At 33.0% G+C, this 16,367-nt stretch overlaps 2 protein-coding genes across 4 annotated transcripts in view; one reads left to right on the forward strand and one right to left on the reverse strand.

Moving 5' to 3' along the window:
* The window catches only part of LOC125875232 (probable serine/threonine-protein kinase PBL9), a 1,122,098-nt gene that overhangs the window by 993,794 nt on the left and 111,937 nt on the right, over window positions 1-16,367 (forward strand). The gene's annotated exons all lie outside the window — the stretch shown is intronic.
* The window catches only part of LOC125875249 (outer envelope pore protein 16, chloroplastic), a 239,923-nt gene that overhangs the window by 51,485 nt on the left and 172,071 nt on the right, over window positions 1-16,367 (reverse strand). The window lies entirely within an intron of this gene.

Consider the following 16,367-nt stretch of genomic DNA (forward strand, 5'->3'; position numbering starts at 1 on the left):
AAATATTCTCATTTCTAATGTTATCGCTCTTAGTATGACCACACATCCACCTCAACATCCTCATCTCCGCAACATGCATCTTCTCGACATGGGAGTTTTTTACAGCCAACACTCCGCTCCATACAATAATGTCAGTCTAACCACCACTCTATAGAACTTACCCTTGAGTTTCGGTGGTACTTTTTTTATTACACAAGACTCCATAGGCAAGCCTCCACTTCATCCACATCGCACCAATACGATGTGTGATATCAACGTCGATGTCCCCACTCCCTCGAATTATAGACCCAAGATACTTGAAACTATCATTCTTGGAGATATTTTACGTGTCAAGCCTAACTTTCACCCTTGCCTCATACATCTTATCATTGAATTTGCACTCCACATACTATGTCTTTAACTTGTTCAATCGGAACCCTTCATTCTCCAAAGTTTGTCTCCCCACCTCTAATTTAGCACTAACTCCATTACGTGTCTTGATAAATAAATGAAGCTAAATTTTTTAAATTTTTTTCCTTTTCTTTCTTTTTTATTTTTTAAATTTTTTACTTTTTTTTGTCGTTTTATCTTCTTTTTGTCGTTTTATTTTCTTTTTGTATTTTTCTTTTCTTTTTAAAAATATTTTCCCCCTTTTTTCTTTTTGCAATTATCTTTATTTTATTCTTTCTTTTCGTTTTTTCTCACTTGTGGAGCTAAAAATTACCTATTTTATACATTTTGTTATTTTTTAAAATAAAATTTACCCCAAGATATATATATCCAAGTGCCAAGGCTCAAAATTCGGTTAAGTTTGATATTTTATGAGATACTCTATAACTCTTGTCTTAGAGGTAATACTTAGCTCAAGGACTTTCAAATAACAAGTTATGTCCCATGGGCAAGAGTTGACACTATCTTATTCTGTCTTGATTTATGATATGCTTTATAACTCTTGCCTTAGAGGCAAGACTTAGACCAAGAACTTCAAAACAAAAAACTCCACCCCATGGGCAAGAGTTGACACTATTTTATTGTATCTTGATCTATGAGATGCTCTATAACTCTTGCTTTAGAGGCAAGACTTACGCCAAGAACTTCAAAACAACAAGTTACGCCCCACGGGCAAGACTTGACATTACTTCATTGTGTCTTGATTTATCATATGCTTTATAACTCTTGCCTTAGAGGCAAGACTTAGTCCAAGGGCTTCCAAAGAATAAGTTATGCTCCGTGAGCAAGAAATCATGATTTATGAGATATTCTATAACTATTCTCTTAGAGGTAGGGCTTATTAGCTCAAGGATTTCCAAACAACAAGTTAAGCCCTATGGGAAAGACTTGATGCTACGACATTGTGTCTTCATATATGAGATGCTCTATAAGACTATAACTCTTGTCTTAGAAGTAAGACTTAACCCTAAGACTTTCAAGGAACAAGTCGCACCTCAAGGACAACAGTTTACACCATTTTCATTAAGTCTAACTTACGGGGAACACAATAACTATTGTCTTAAGAGGCAAAAAGTGGCTCAAGGGTTTTAAAATATATTATATATGTCTCATGGGCAACAGTTTACACTATTTCCCTATGTCTAACTTATGATATACTCTATAACTTTTGCCGTAGAGGCAACACAAAACTCAAGGCTTAAAAAATAACATACATCTCATGGGCAACACTATTCCAAAAGTATGGTATTTTTCTCCATACACTACTCTATCATTAGATGCTAACATACATCATTTTTCCTACATTAGATATGTGGTTGATTCCTATTACAGATCTTATTAACTAACCTGAAAATAAAACCCTTAAATTCACTTACATGTCAAAGAAAGAAGATCCTCTTTAAGGATTACCCAACTTTCAATCCATTAGCTAAATATAAAAAAAGTAAAAAAAAAAAAAAAAANATTTAAAAAAAAAAAAGATAAAAGAAAAAATAATAAATGAAAGAAAAAAAGTAAGAGATAAAAAATAGTAGTGGAGAAAAAAGAGAAAAGAAAAAACAATAAAGAAAGAGAAAGATAAAAAAAAAACCTTGAGAGACATGGAGAGTTGTTTTAAAACACTTGAGGTGTAGAGGGACAAAAGTGTATTTGTCCTATACATAAAGAGGAGGAAGGCTAGTCTTTACAAACTTTTCTTATGGGGACAAAAAATCAAGACCACACACTTTGGTGGACAACTTGTGTAATTTCCTGTTTGGTTATTGGGTCAATGGTTTGAGTTATTGGATTGTTGGTTCAGGTCTCGATTTACTATACTACAATTATCAAATTATTGAATTGGATCAGATTTGACCAGATTTTTACTGGGGTAACCCGATAACCCAATAAGTACTTTACTTAATTACACTTCTACTCATTGAGTAATTGACTTAAGAGTTGGGGTATACATTTATGGGTTCCGTTCTAATTTCTAATATATTCATTTTACATTAAGAACTGCACCCAGGATTTCTCTCAGAACTCATAAGCTACGTTGACGCCTCATGATTTCTCAACTGAGCAGTAACTAGTGAGTCTGCGAGCACGATTTCTATTAACGGCTTCGTGATTTCTCAGTCTCTGCTTGCACTCACGATTTCTCAACTGAGCAGTGAGCCTTGCGAGTCGAAGGTATAAGACCATGAGTCCATGAATTTACTAAAGCTTATAGATTCTGACAAGAAACAATTAAGAAAACTATATCAAAATTGAATGCTTTTCCACTCAAAATTAGGTATTCTTACTTAAAATAAGTTAGGAAGTATTTTGCAAGGTTAAAAATGACTTAAAATAAGTTAAAAACCAAAAGTAGACCTCCCCTACTTTTTATTTTTTGACTTAAAAGTCATTTACGTTTGAATTTTTATTTTTGACTTAAAAACTACTTTTTTTAAGCCAATCCAAACGGGATCTAACACATATAAGGATGGAGTTACACTCTACACATCATCTTAAATGCTTTAAGCAACAACCGAACATAACCTTAATGCAAATACATTCAGATTAATCAACAAAGAAGTCCATACATACTCATGCTCTTAATATCTCATTCAGAACTATCAAATAGAGGTAAATCATTAGTCTATTTGAGATGACAAACAAACTGTACAATAACTTTGATCCTTAATCCATTCAAGCCACAATTTAACAGAGAAGAAGATGCTGAGGGATACCAAGTTGGGTGTTTCTCACTTCATTTGTATCACATATCTAAGCAAATAAGAAGGGACTATTGTCAAAACTAAAGAAAATCGATTAAGGTTCTAATCCACAATCATTGAACAAATGAACATACAAGGTATATGCTTATATTAAACAAATTAAAATTACACAGTGGATTCAAATATAAAAAATAGAGAGTCAACATCTAAGCTGAGATTGATATAAAATTGAAACACTTAAAACAAAAAAGTGAGCAAAATTTGAACTTGGAATTAATTATATAAGGCATAAACTTAATAAAACTAAAGCATAAAAATCAGAGAGTGTGTTCAGAACTTAATCATATACTAAAACTACAGAAGTTATGCATACATTGAAGCGACATACACGCAGAATTCGAACATATGAGAAAGCCAAGCGAATTCAAAGAGGCTAAAATTACAAAGGAAAGGGAATCACCTTTTTAGGAACAACGACGGTGACAGTGAGCTCCGACGCTCAACTTCAACTCGAAAACTACAAAGAGAGAGGCCGTGATGGACAGGGTTGTTTTAGGAATTGGGCCAAAACTATTGGGTATTCTCGGTTAATTTGGGCAAAAGAAAGAGACATAAAAAGAAAAGGAAAAATTACTTCATAATGAGTAATTTTTAATAAATAATTATTGATTTTAATGATATTTTTTATTTATTATAATTTATAGCAATTCTATGATAAATATGTAATATGTATTAAAAGTGAATTATGTATGCAATATATATATGTATTATAACTGTTTTAAAACATATTATGCTTGTTTGGTAAGAAATTGTCACGTTGTATTATAAGTGCATTAAAATGTGTGATAAATGTATTATTCATAATAAAACTTGTATTATATGTGTTTTATAAACTGTTCTCTATAATGTGTATTAAAACGGTATTATAAATGTCTTAAAAGTGATAAGGTGGAAAAAAAGGTTATTGCTATAAATGGTAAGTATTTTCTTAATATAGTATATTTATGTAAGTTTCTTACTTTCAAAAACAGCAAATAATTAAACCTTAAATAGTATTTCTTAGCTTTCACTAATTACAATTCACAGCTACATTTTGGTTTGCTATGTATTTGTATTCTTTGTATTTTTTCATAGATTTTGGAGGGAAAAAAAAAACAAATATAAACTAATTTATATCAAAATGAATACATATTAGAAGAGAGAGGCGAGCGAAATTGAGAGAGGGAGGAGAGAGGCGAGCGAAATCGAGAGAGTGAGGAGAGAGGCAAGCGAAATCGAGAGAGGAAGGAGAGAGGCAGGCGAAATCGAGAGAGGGAGGAGAGAGGATGAATACATGTTGTATTTGTTGTAAAACGAATACAATTGATACATAATACAAATACAGTTGAATCGAATACAATCTATATAAAATACAAATCTCTCACCTATATTTGATTGAATACAATTGATACAAAAATACGAATATAATTTTTCGAATACAATTGATATAAAATACAAAACTCCCACATATATATTTGATTGAATACAGTTGATACATAATATATTTGAATGAATTTCTTCTTATTAGCAGGAGAGAGAAGGGGAGGAGAGGTAAGGGAGAGAGACAGAAAGGGAGAGAGTTTGCTATAAAACCAACATATAGTGGTTTATTGTAATTTTTTTTAGAACTATGGTGGTGTTCCATAAATATGTTGACATGTTTGCCTTGTTATGTAATTTTTCGAAGAAAAAAGGATTGAAGAGACATGTTCCCTTTATCAGGAGTTTAGTTCAACGTCACAAACTTTTTTGGGATGTTAATTTAAGGAAAATTGCATAGTTAGGCAAAATGTGATATATATATTTACTATACGTATTATAATTTGTAAGAATTACAATTCATAGATATAATTAGGATTTTGTAGTTAGGTAAAATGTGATGTATGGCGGATCTATGCAGAGGTTTGGGGGTGCCACGCCACCCCCGAACTTCGACGGAAACTTTATGTATACATAGGTATATATATATAATATTTATATAAATATAAAGCGTGCCACCCACAGAACAAAATTGTCTTGTGGTGTCATGGTAGAAGGGCAACTTTAGAAGGCTGCATTGGCACAATTTTTATTTTTATTTTTTTATAATTGTTATTGACTTAAATTAAATTAATTACATTATTACTCCGTTGACTTTTCTTTTATTTGATTAAATACTCAATAAAAGTGTAATATCTTATTATTTACATTTTATTGATTGATTTATGATATATATCGAAAAGACAAATAATTTAATCAAATATAAAATTAATTTAATCGATAAGTCTATTTGGCACCCACGAACTCTAAATCCTGGATCCGCTACTGTATATAGTTACAATCTGGTGTATGATCTGGTACAATGCAAAATGTACTTACTGTACAGTACTGCCCCATTTCTTATATCTATAATTCTGTGAGAGGAAGAGAGCATGTTCTTATCTGTCAATGCAGCTACTTCCATTGGTGTTGTAACTACAATAGCTGCTCCAGCAAGCATCAAAGTAACATTTGAAGGCAATGGAGAGGTCGGTGACAGGTGTCCCATGGAAATAGTGAATCAAGATCCACCAGCCCTTTCAGATGAGTCAATCACTAAGACAACAGAATTTCTCTGTGTTCGCATTATCCCTTCGTTATCCCTTTCTATTTTCTTTATGTGTGGTTGATGTCAGTCTTACTCTCTTCTAGTTATGTTGCATATTTACATTTTAGAAAATAAAATATTTTAGACACTCGAAGCCTTGACAGAGTCACGAGCTACCTTTGGTAAAGGGGGGTCAACTGAATCCTCTTCGCCAGGAAACTAAACTGTGAAAAAGGGTTAGAACATATTTTTTTTGTATGTATATAAACACTATTGAATCCCCTTGAATGTAGGTTCATATATCTTAGGTGTGCCTTTTTTACATTTTCTTGAATCTTCAATCTCTGTACTCAAAATCCTGGCTCCGCTACTGACTAGTAGAACTATGCTAGGCCAACTGTATCAGATGAATGTATGCTAGATAATTATAAAATAGCTACACAATGAATTAACTATCACAAGCTAGGCATAATGACAAAGACGAAGCATCTGTGCAAGATCACTTTGCTGCTTCACAGGATGTGTGGATTGATATTCATGCCTGTTAGTTATTGATTTTGCAGGATATAACCATAAGCCTGGAGAATTTTCATCCGTTGAGGATATCGTGAACGGGGTGAAGGTTCTAGCATTAACTCTTGCCAAATTATCCCTCTCATAATAGCCTTCATTTAGTTTAACACTTCCTAATGCTTCAGGGCATTTGTATTAATTTTTTTACTTCTACATGTATTCTGGATATCCTCCTATGTCTCTAATAATAGTTGGCTTTGTTCACAATCATTTCAATTCATATGCAGCATATTGCTTCAATTTTTAGTTAAGTAGAACACTAATTTAAAACTAACCTGACTATATTAGCTTTTATAAAGAAATACATCGGGTAAAATGATCACTCTCAAAGGTGACTCCATACACGGGGCTTGAAATCAAGACTTTTGATAAAGGATGTTCCACTCGGCTGATCATTAGAGTTTTAGTCTTTGTTTAACATTGTTCTACATTACTGTAAAATAGTAGGATGCATCTCTGTCATTGTCAACTTTCAAGTTTCTTTGATTCATCACCTTTTAAACAATAAACAAATATATATATAAATTAATCGAATCATACTCGAAGAGAAATTAATATGATGGGGCGGTTATGAAAAGTCTACTTTGTTCGAACCGTACCATGCATTAACCCCTCTCAAGCTCTATCCCATACTAGTACAAAGACCACTAGCGTTAAAATTAGAGCAAAGGACATAAACCCCACTAGTTTAGGTCCTAACTAGGTTTCACGCTAGTTTCAAACATTACTTCTGGTACCATATTGTTGGGAAAACGCAAACTAACACAAAAATATATATGGTCAAATGATAGAAATAAAATGCGAAAATAATGACACCAAGAATTTTACGTGAAAACCCTTTAAATTAAGGGAAAAACCACGGGCCAAGAGGAGCAACTGATATAACTATAGTAAGGAATTTTACACCGTGTAGTCACGAATACAATACTTAAAGAGACTACTACACACTCAAAAGGAATAGCACTCTTTTGATTTCCACCTTACGAAAATATCGTTCACACTCTATTTTTCTTCAGTGTAGTCTATGGAATACCTCACTTTGCTCTCAAAATGGTTTTCTCTCTAACTTGGTGTGTTCTACAAATGAGCAAGAATGCTCTATTTATAGAAGGAGAAAAACTTTCCTATGTCACTAATGATATAGGCAATGTAGCAAAGTCCAAAGGTGTGCTAACAGACTTAGCATTCTTCATATTGAAGCGTTTTAGTACACATTCAATGTACTTCTTCTGTGACAAATAAATCTTTCTTTCATCTCTGAGACGAGTAATTCTCATACCCAAAAACTTTTTGGGCATGACCCAAGTCTTTCTTAGCAAAAGACTTACGCAACTCTTTCTTCAGCTCGTCAATCTTGGAAGTATTCTTTTCGACAATCAACATATAATCCACATACAACAAGAGGATGATAAAATCATTGTCAGAATTTTTTTGTACAAATACACAATGATCTGATGAAGTCTTCTTATAGCCTTGCTCCCCCATAAAAGATTCAAACTTCTTGTACCACTGTCTAGGAACTTGCTTTAGGCCATAGAGACTCTTTATGATTTTGCACACAAAATTTTCTTTACCTTCTGCTTTGAAGCCCTCAGGTTGTTCCATATAAATTTCTTCTTCTAGGTCACCGTGAGGGAAAGCCATCTTCATATCCATCTGCTCAATCTTTAAAATAAGACTAGCAGTCAAACCTAGAACTGTACGAATCGAGGACATTTTCACAATAGGAGAAAATATTTCGTCAAAGTCAATACCCTTTCTTTAACCAAATCCCTTAACAACCAATCTAGCTTTGTATCTAGGCTTCAAGCTGTGTTCTTCAACTTTAACTTTGAACACCCACTTGTTTTTCAAAGCTCTCATGCCCTTGGGCAATTTCACCAACTTATAAGTGTGGTTCTCATGCAGAGACTTCATCTCATTTTGCATGGCTTCAATCCATTGATCCTTGTGCTCATCTTCCATGGCCTCCTCCTAACATTCAGGTTCTCCCCCATCAGTGAGTAGCACATACTCATTCAGTGAATAACGAGAGGAAGGAACCCGTTGTCTTGTAGACCTCCTAAGCGGAATATTTGATCCGTCCATAACTTCATGAGCAAGAGGATCATCAATAACAATATCATTGTTATTATCAACATCAACATGTTGATTCGATATATGATTCTGGGCGTCACCATGATTATCAAGCCCAACAACATCATGCACACTTGTGTGAGGAACTTCATCTAGATGAACTATGCCATCAAAACTTGAAGATTCTAGTTTCTCCGCTTTGTCAATATTTTCAATTGTTTGATTTTCCATGAAAATAATATCACGACTTCTCACGAGTTTCTTCTCAATTGGATCATATAGCTTGTAACCAAATTCATCAAGACCATATCCAATGAAAATGCACTCGTCTTGGCATCTAACTTTGACCTTTCATCTTTTGGCACATGTACAAAAGCTTTGCAACCAAATACTCTCAAATGATTATAGAAAACGTCATTTCCATACCAAACACTATTTGGTACATCACTTTGCAAAGCAACAACAGGAGATAGATTAATAACATTTGCAGTGGCCAATAAAGCCTCACCCCAAAATGAGTTCGGCGACTTTTCTTCATAAAGCAAACATCTAACTCTTTCCATCAAGGTCCTGTTCATCCTCTCAGCCAAACCATTAAGCTGAGAAGTCTTAGGAGGAGTCTTCTGGTGTCTAATACCTTGATGCTTGCAATATTCATCAAATGGTCCACAATATTTACCATCATGATTACAATATTCACCACCATTATCAGTGCGAATACATTTCAGTTTCTTTCGAATTTCTCTTTCAACTAAAGTCTGAAACTGCTTGAAGACACCTAAAACTTGGTATTTAGTCTTCAAGACATAGACCCAAAGTTTTCTCGAGCAGTCATCAATAAAAGTGACAAAGTACAGTGCACCACCCAATGTCATTGTCTTCATTGGACCACATAAATCAGAGTGCACCAACTCAAGCAACTTTGTCTTTCTTGAAGGAGGGTAGGAATTAAAGGAAACTCTATTTTATTTACCAGCCAAGCAGTGCTCACACTTTTCTAATTTAGCACTTTTGAAATTCGACAATAATTTCTTCTTGGCTAGAACATTAAGTCCTTTCTCACTGATGTGGCTAAATCTCTTGTGCCATAACGTTGGAGAGTTATCGCTCTCAACCGCATTCACTATATCAACACAAGCAGAGATCGTAGTCCAATATAGACCACGACATTTGTTACCACGAGCCACAACCAAGGAACCCTTAATGAGTTTCCATTTTCCATCACTGTTGGTACTAACATATCCTTCATCATCCAAAACACCAATAGAAATTAGGTGCAGACGAACATTAGGTGCATGTTTCACATTGTTCAAAACTAGTTTAGTTCCAACACTAGTTTCCAAACAAATTGTACCAATACCAACCACCCTAGAAACAGTCTCATTACCCATACTCAAGGTTCCAAAATCACCAGGAGTATAGGAAGAGAAAAAAATCCTTCATCGATGTCACGTGAGATGCGGCACCAGTGTCCACAACCCAGCTTGACTCATCACAAACGGTAACAAGATCTTCGGTGGTGACGGTGGCTAGGCAATTTTCATTGACATCTTTTTTAGTTTCCTCTTTGTTTTTGTTCTCCCTCTTCAACTTCCTATAGAACTTCTTTGTGTGCCCTTTCATGCCACAATGATAGCACTCAATATCCTTAAGTCTGCCTCTGGATTTGCTCCTATTTTATTCTCTATTCTGAGAAACACAAGTTTTGTTTCTCCCCTTGGAGCCAGTTATCAAGACATCCGATTAAGAAGAACCTTGAGATTTTCTTCTCATTTCTTCGTTCAAGACACTACTCTTGGCGGAATCCATTGAGATCAAACCATCCGGAGCAGAATTTGACAATGAAATTCTAAATGTTTTGCAAGAGTCTGGTAGGGAACCAAGTAGAAGCAAGCCTTGAATTTCTTCATCAAATTTGATGCCCATAGCAGATAATTGGTTCATGATCCCCTGAAAATTATTCAGATGGTCTGTCATTGGAGAACCATCATGATACTTTATACTCAGCATCTGCTTTATTAAGAACATTTTGTTGTTGCCAGTTTTTCGAGCATACAAACTTTCAAGATGCTCTCATAGGGTTCGAGCATGTGTCTCCCCAGAAATATGGTTTAACATATTATTGTCAACCCATTGCCTAATGAATTCATAAACCTGCATGTGCAACAGATTCCACTCTTCATTTGTTTTATTATCAGGCTTTACGGTGGTAAAGACTGGTTTATAAAAATTCTTGACATAAATTAGATCTTACATTTTCCCCTTCCAAATGACATAATTAACATCATTCAAAGTAACCATTCTACTTGTGTTGGCTTCCATCATTTTTCCCAAAAATATATTAATTGCAAACCAAAGTAAATATTTTCTGATGTGAAAGTTCAAACTGTGCTTCAACCACAGAGCATACTCAGATAAATCATTGGCTCTGATACCAGTTTGTTGGGAAAACATGGACTAGCACAAAAATATATATGGTCAAATGATAGGAATAAAATGGGAAAGTAATGACACCAAGAATTTTACGTGGAAATCCTTCTAAATAAGGGAAAACCACGGGCCAAGAGGAACAACTGATATCACTATAGTAAGAAATTTTACACCGTGTAGTCACGAATGTAATACTCAAAGTGACTACTACACACTCAAAAGGAATAACACTCTTTTGATTTCCATCTTACTAAAATATCGCTCACACTCTATTTTTCTTCACAGACTATTTTTCTTGTATAGTTTATGAAATACCTCAGTTTGCTCTCAAAATGGTTTTTTTCTCTCTAACTTGGTGTGTTCTATAAATGAGCAAGAATGCTCTATTTATATAAGGAGAAAAACATGCCTATGTCACTAATGACATAGGCAAATGTAGCAAAGTCCAAAGGGTTGCAAATCTTACCAATTTGCCAACCACCAAATCTTTTATTTTCAACTCTTATCACTATTCCTTTTTAACAATTACTTATAGCAATTGAGTATTAAAAATTGACCAAAAAATATGGGATGGACTCCACACATATTTCGTTCTTTGGATACATGTATCATTACTCGCAAGATATGTGTATTTGATGATTTTAAAAATTGAGATACATGTTTTATTTGTTTGATCAAATGGTTGTAACTGATTTCCTTAATTAAAGGAGTAATTGGGGATTTTCAGAATACATGAACTATAAATTTAGAAAATTTCAATTAATCAAATCCTTTAATATAAGGCGAAAATCAAGGAGTGTATCTATGTTTAATTGATTTCATTTCATTACTCTTTGAAATAATAAATTCATTAATTTAATATTATTAATAAAAGACAAAAACATGTATATATTGGTTATGTAATTTGATTAATTTCATTTTATTACATTTAAAATAATAAATTCATTAATTTGATATATCTATTATCAATATATGATGTATCCAACAAACTAAACAATTTGATACATGAGTGTACAGTTGCACATATAAATTTGTATTTATCATGAAAATGTACTAACTTCTTAGATACATGATAGAATTCTTAGATACATCATAGAAGGCCATATACATATGACAAGACTCGAACACATGACAAAACAAATTGTGTCAAATACATGCGTAAATCTCCAATATATTTATTAGATACATACACAATTAATCAGATACACTAATAAAAACTAAATACATACAATCATATTGTTGACACCCAATTTTGACCGACCTAAAAACCCTTTTGGGAGTGCTATTTGATTAAATACGTATTTTTAAGACATATTTCGAGTTTAAAATTTTAATTAAAAATTATATATTTTAGTATGCATGATTTTTAAATTTTTGTAATTATCATCAAATTATTTTATCAAATTATTTATCGATAAAACTCGAAATATTTATCTTACTAAAATGTTTTAAAATTTAAATGTGTTTTAACTTGTATGAAATTTATGTAATATATGTAGTATTTTATTAATCGGATAGCATTTCCTTGATCTTTTCTTAAATCATTTAGATGCTAGCCTATTCTATTCTAATTTCTTTCAATTCTAGCCACCTCAATTCCAATTTTATTTCAATTATAGCCACTTTTCATTTCAATTCTAGCCGATTTTCATTTCAATTGTGGCCATCCAATTCAACTCTCAAGACCCATTCATTTTAATCTCGTCCGTCCATCTTTAAATTAAATCCTAGCCGCTCATCCAAACTAATCCTACGGTCAAGATCTAACCTCCTAATTTTTCTATTTTTTACACCTAAAGGACTCCTAACCCTAACATCTCATTCATTCTTCTTCTTTCTCTTAGAATCCGCCGCAGCCCTCTCCTCTCCATTCTTTTTCATTCCGGTGAGAAGCAGTAGCCGGCTAGGACTAGGCAGCGCCGCCTCTTCCCTCTTCTCCTCCCTTCTTCTTCTCTTTTCTCTTATCTCTTCGCAGGACCACCACCAGTAGCAGCCAGTGAGGAGAGCAACAGCAGCTCCGGCCAGTAGCAACCACCGGCGAAGCAAGCGGCAGCAACAACCAGCTCTCACTCCGGCGCCCCTATTCTCTTTCTCCGGCGAGCAACAACAGCTCCAACCAGCAGCTAGCAACGACAAACACCAGATCCAACCAGTAGCCAGGCGAGCCAGCGCGGTCAACAACTCCATGAGTAACAGTCGCCATCGATGAAAACACCAACAACAGCTCCGGACCAATGAGACAGCGAGAACTTCGATGAAATTAAAGTCTGTTAAAGATGGATCTATACAGATCCGTCCAGGTCCGTTCTCTTTTTGATTAAAATCGCATTTTAATAAATTTCTTAATGTGATTGATTTCACAATGCATGCTTGTCACGTGTTAAAAAATTAATATTGTATGCGAAATCATCTCGTCTTGAACAAATGCTACTATTTGTGATCCTCTGAATTTTTGTTTCTTTAATCCTTATAATATGCACTTATGTTATATGTTTTAATTCTTGTAATGGATATTAGTATACTTTGAGTTTTTTTTCATACTGACTCAATATTTTGCTCCCATAATCTGTCCACAATTTGTTTACTCTCTCCTCTCCGTGAATCTTGATAAAGATTCAATATAATTTCATCTAATTTAATTTTGGGCTAAATAATGAGTTGTAACTTATTGAGTATGCTTAAATCTGGGAATCTAATTATTTTTACTTGTTCTAATGAGGTAGAGATACTGAAATTAAGCATGAAAAGGCGTGATTTGGACTGTAACCATTTATTTTTGTTACCGTACTTATTTCTCTGGCCAGGTTGTTCTTGCCTCATTTATTTGAGGACAAATTTTGACATGTTAAATTTGGTAAAGTATCGCTCATTTGGTAAAATTTGACTGATTTCTTATTTGATCCATATTTGGTAATTGTGTGGTTAATTAGGTAAGAAATTATATTGATACTGCTCTTTATTTATTAAAGGAAAATATATATTTGATTGACCTAAAACCAATTCCTTTCTTTAATTTGGCTGACCCTTCTCCCATTATAAATAATGTTCTTTCATTCATTATTACTGACTCGTTCACACTTGACACAGACTACTCACTTCTCACTTACGGATACACATTCTAATAGATTAAAAAAAGAAGAAAAACACTCTCTACTCTTGAAAAGAAAAATAAGAACTCTAGTAAAGCTTTGGATCATTCTTTGTGGCATTGTTTTGTTGATGTTTCGGTGGAGATCTCTTTAAAACACTCCATTGCTGATAATCTGCTTGATTGGTTAGTTGTTTCTCTATTAGTTTAATTTCCGTTTTGCATTGTTTCAATTGTTGTTGTATGTTTGAATGAATAATGGGAAGCGTCCGGGTCAATTTTCTTATCCTTCCTTGCTTTTGTGTGATTTTACATTCTCCACAACTTGTTTAATTCTTACATGCATGTATGCTACCTGTGTACATGAAATAATTAAATCTGCATACCATATAATTAGTTTTATCATCTTGCTATCGTCTTTTATGCATTATTACTTGCCTGTATTTTTCATTGTACTTTAACAGGGTTTTGAACTTAAAGGTTCAAGAGTCGCCTCGAAGAGATTTCCGGACGAGATTCTTATGTTCAAGTTTATCTTAATGTCGTATTTATTATTTATTTATTCTTTAAACTTGTAATAATTTGTATTACTCTAACTCTAAACTCTTATATATATATATATGATATAACTTGGGGATTGTCTAAGGGAAGGGGGAATATGTGCTAATTGTCTATTTTACTTTTGTTTATTTTACTACTTGTGATTGTTAAATATAATTTGTCTATATCTACTAACCACATTAAAAATCGAAAATAAGTTATTATCACCTAAATAATTGGTCAAAATCAAGCATTTGTCTTTCTTAACTTTGTTCTTTTGGAAATCCAAAATCAGTCAACATGCATTAAATTAATTCAATCTCTGCTAAATCTGAAACGTGCTCATATGATAATATTTATGCCATTCTATGTGGAGATTCATGTCTATAATCAGTTATGTTTTTAGCATGTTTAATCAATCATATTAAGCAACTTTAAGCATGTTAATCAGTTTTAAAAAATTAGATTCTAATAGCCTTTTGCATGTTAAAATCAGGTTTTAATAATACTAGCATGTTAATTAGTTAGATGTTAACAATTCCTTGTATATTAATAATTTTTCAGATTGTCTTATCACTTAGAAATCATGCCTATAGGACTTGACTAATAAAATTGATGTTATTTAATCAGTGCAAATAATCTCAGCGGGTTTTTTAATAACATAATCTTGTCAATTAATCAAATTCTAATTTAATTAAGTTAATAAATGTTAATAGTTGGGTTAATTTTTTTGTCAGCATGTTAATTCGCTTAGAAACCAATCCTATAAGATTAAATAAATAATTTTCAGCATGTTAAAAAAATTTGAAATAAATCAGCTGCATATTTTTTTGTCAATCAAAATAAATATTAATTATTTCTAGCAAGAATAGAATTAACTTATAGGACTACTTTCTGCACTATTAATGCTTAAATATTTCCCTGCATATTATAATTTGCCCTGTTTAGGTTATTGTCGCATATAATTAACCAACCAGCAGGTTAACTACTTAGATAGCATGTCTATAGATTTCTACTAATTTTTCAGCATGTTTTAAAAATAGTAATGAATCTGTATGAATTTTCTCTGCGCAAAATAAGTAATTTCTGCATTAATATTAAAATCTGTCACTGTTTTTTGCATTTGTTACTTATTTGTCCTAATTAAAATCAGCTACTGGATTTCTGCATCTAATAAACTGAATGTCATTAAAAGCATTAATAATAGATCTACTACTGTTTCTCTGCCCTCTAAAATCAATTAATTAATTATCTGCATTCTTTTAGAGTTGTCTGTTAATAATTCTGCCTGTTTAACTCATTAACTATCAACACTTGCTCTTTGTTTGTATGCACACACACTTAGCATGCTACCTTTTCATTCTATCTGTGTTTTCCAACATATTAATTAAAATCTAGAGGTCAATATGAGACTTATGTGCTAAATGCTCGTCCAAATTGTTTGACTTGGTGTCTAGGTGGGCCTATTAGAAGTTTATTTCAGTCTAAACCCTTCCTAATAGTAGTTCAATGCCTCTTGGACCTTAAACGGGGACGATATGCACTTTTTAGAGATGAAAAGCATGCGGTGGTGGGGTAGGGTAGTTTAGGCCCTACAGAGATGATGACATTGCCTCAAGCTGTAAACGACAAACATTTGTTTTGTCTGTCCCAAAATAAAAAGCCGAGCGTTGATCCGTAAATTCTGTTAGAGTCTCCCTTTCCCTTTTTTCTTTTATGTGTTTTATAATTATAAATATTTTGGGTAGTTTAATAATAATAAAAATTTGATTCACCTATGTAATTGTGCAATTTCTATCTCCTCGCTTATCTCTTTATTAATTGTTTAGTATTTAATTGTTGTTTGATATATCACCTTACTCTTGCATGCTTAACTAATTAATTAAAATAACTAAGGTCCCCTTAATTGTTTAATATTATGTTA

The sequence above is a fragment of the Solanum stenotomum genome, chromosome 8, assembly GCF_019186545.1.
Source record: "Solanum stenotomum isolate F172 chromosome 8, ASM1918654v1, whole genome shotgun sequence".
Classification (NCBI taxonomy): Eukaryota; Viridiplantae; Streptophyta; class Magnoliopsida; order Solanales; family Solanaceae; genus Solanum; species Solanum stenotomum.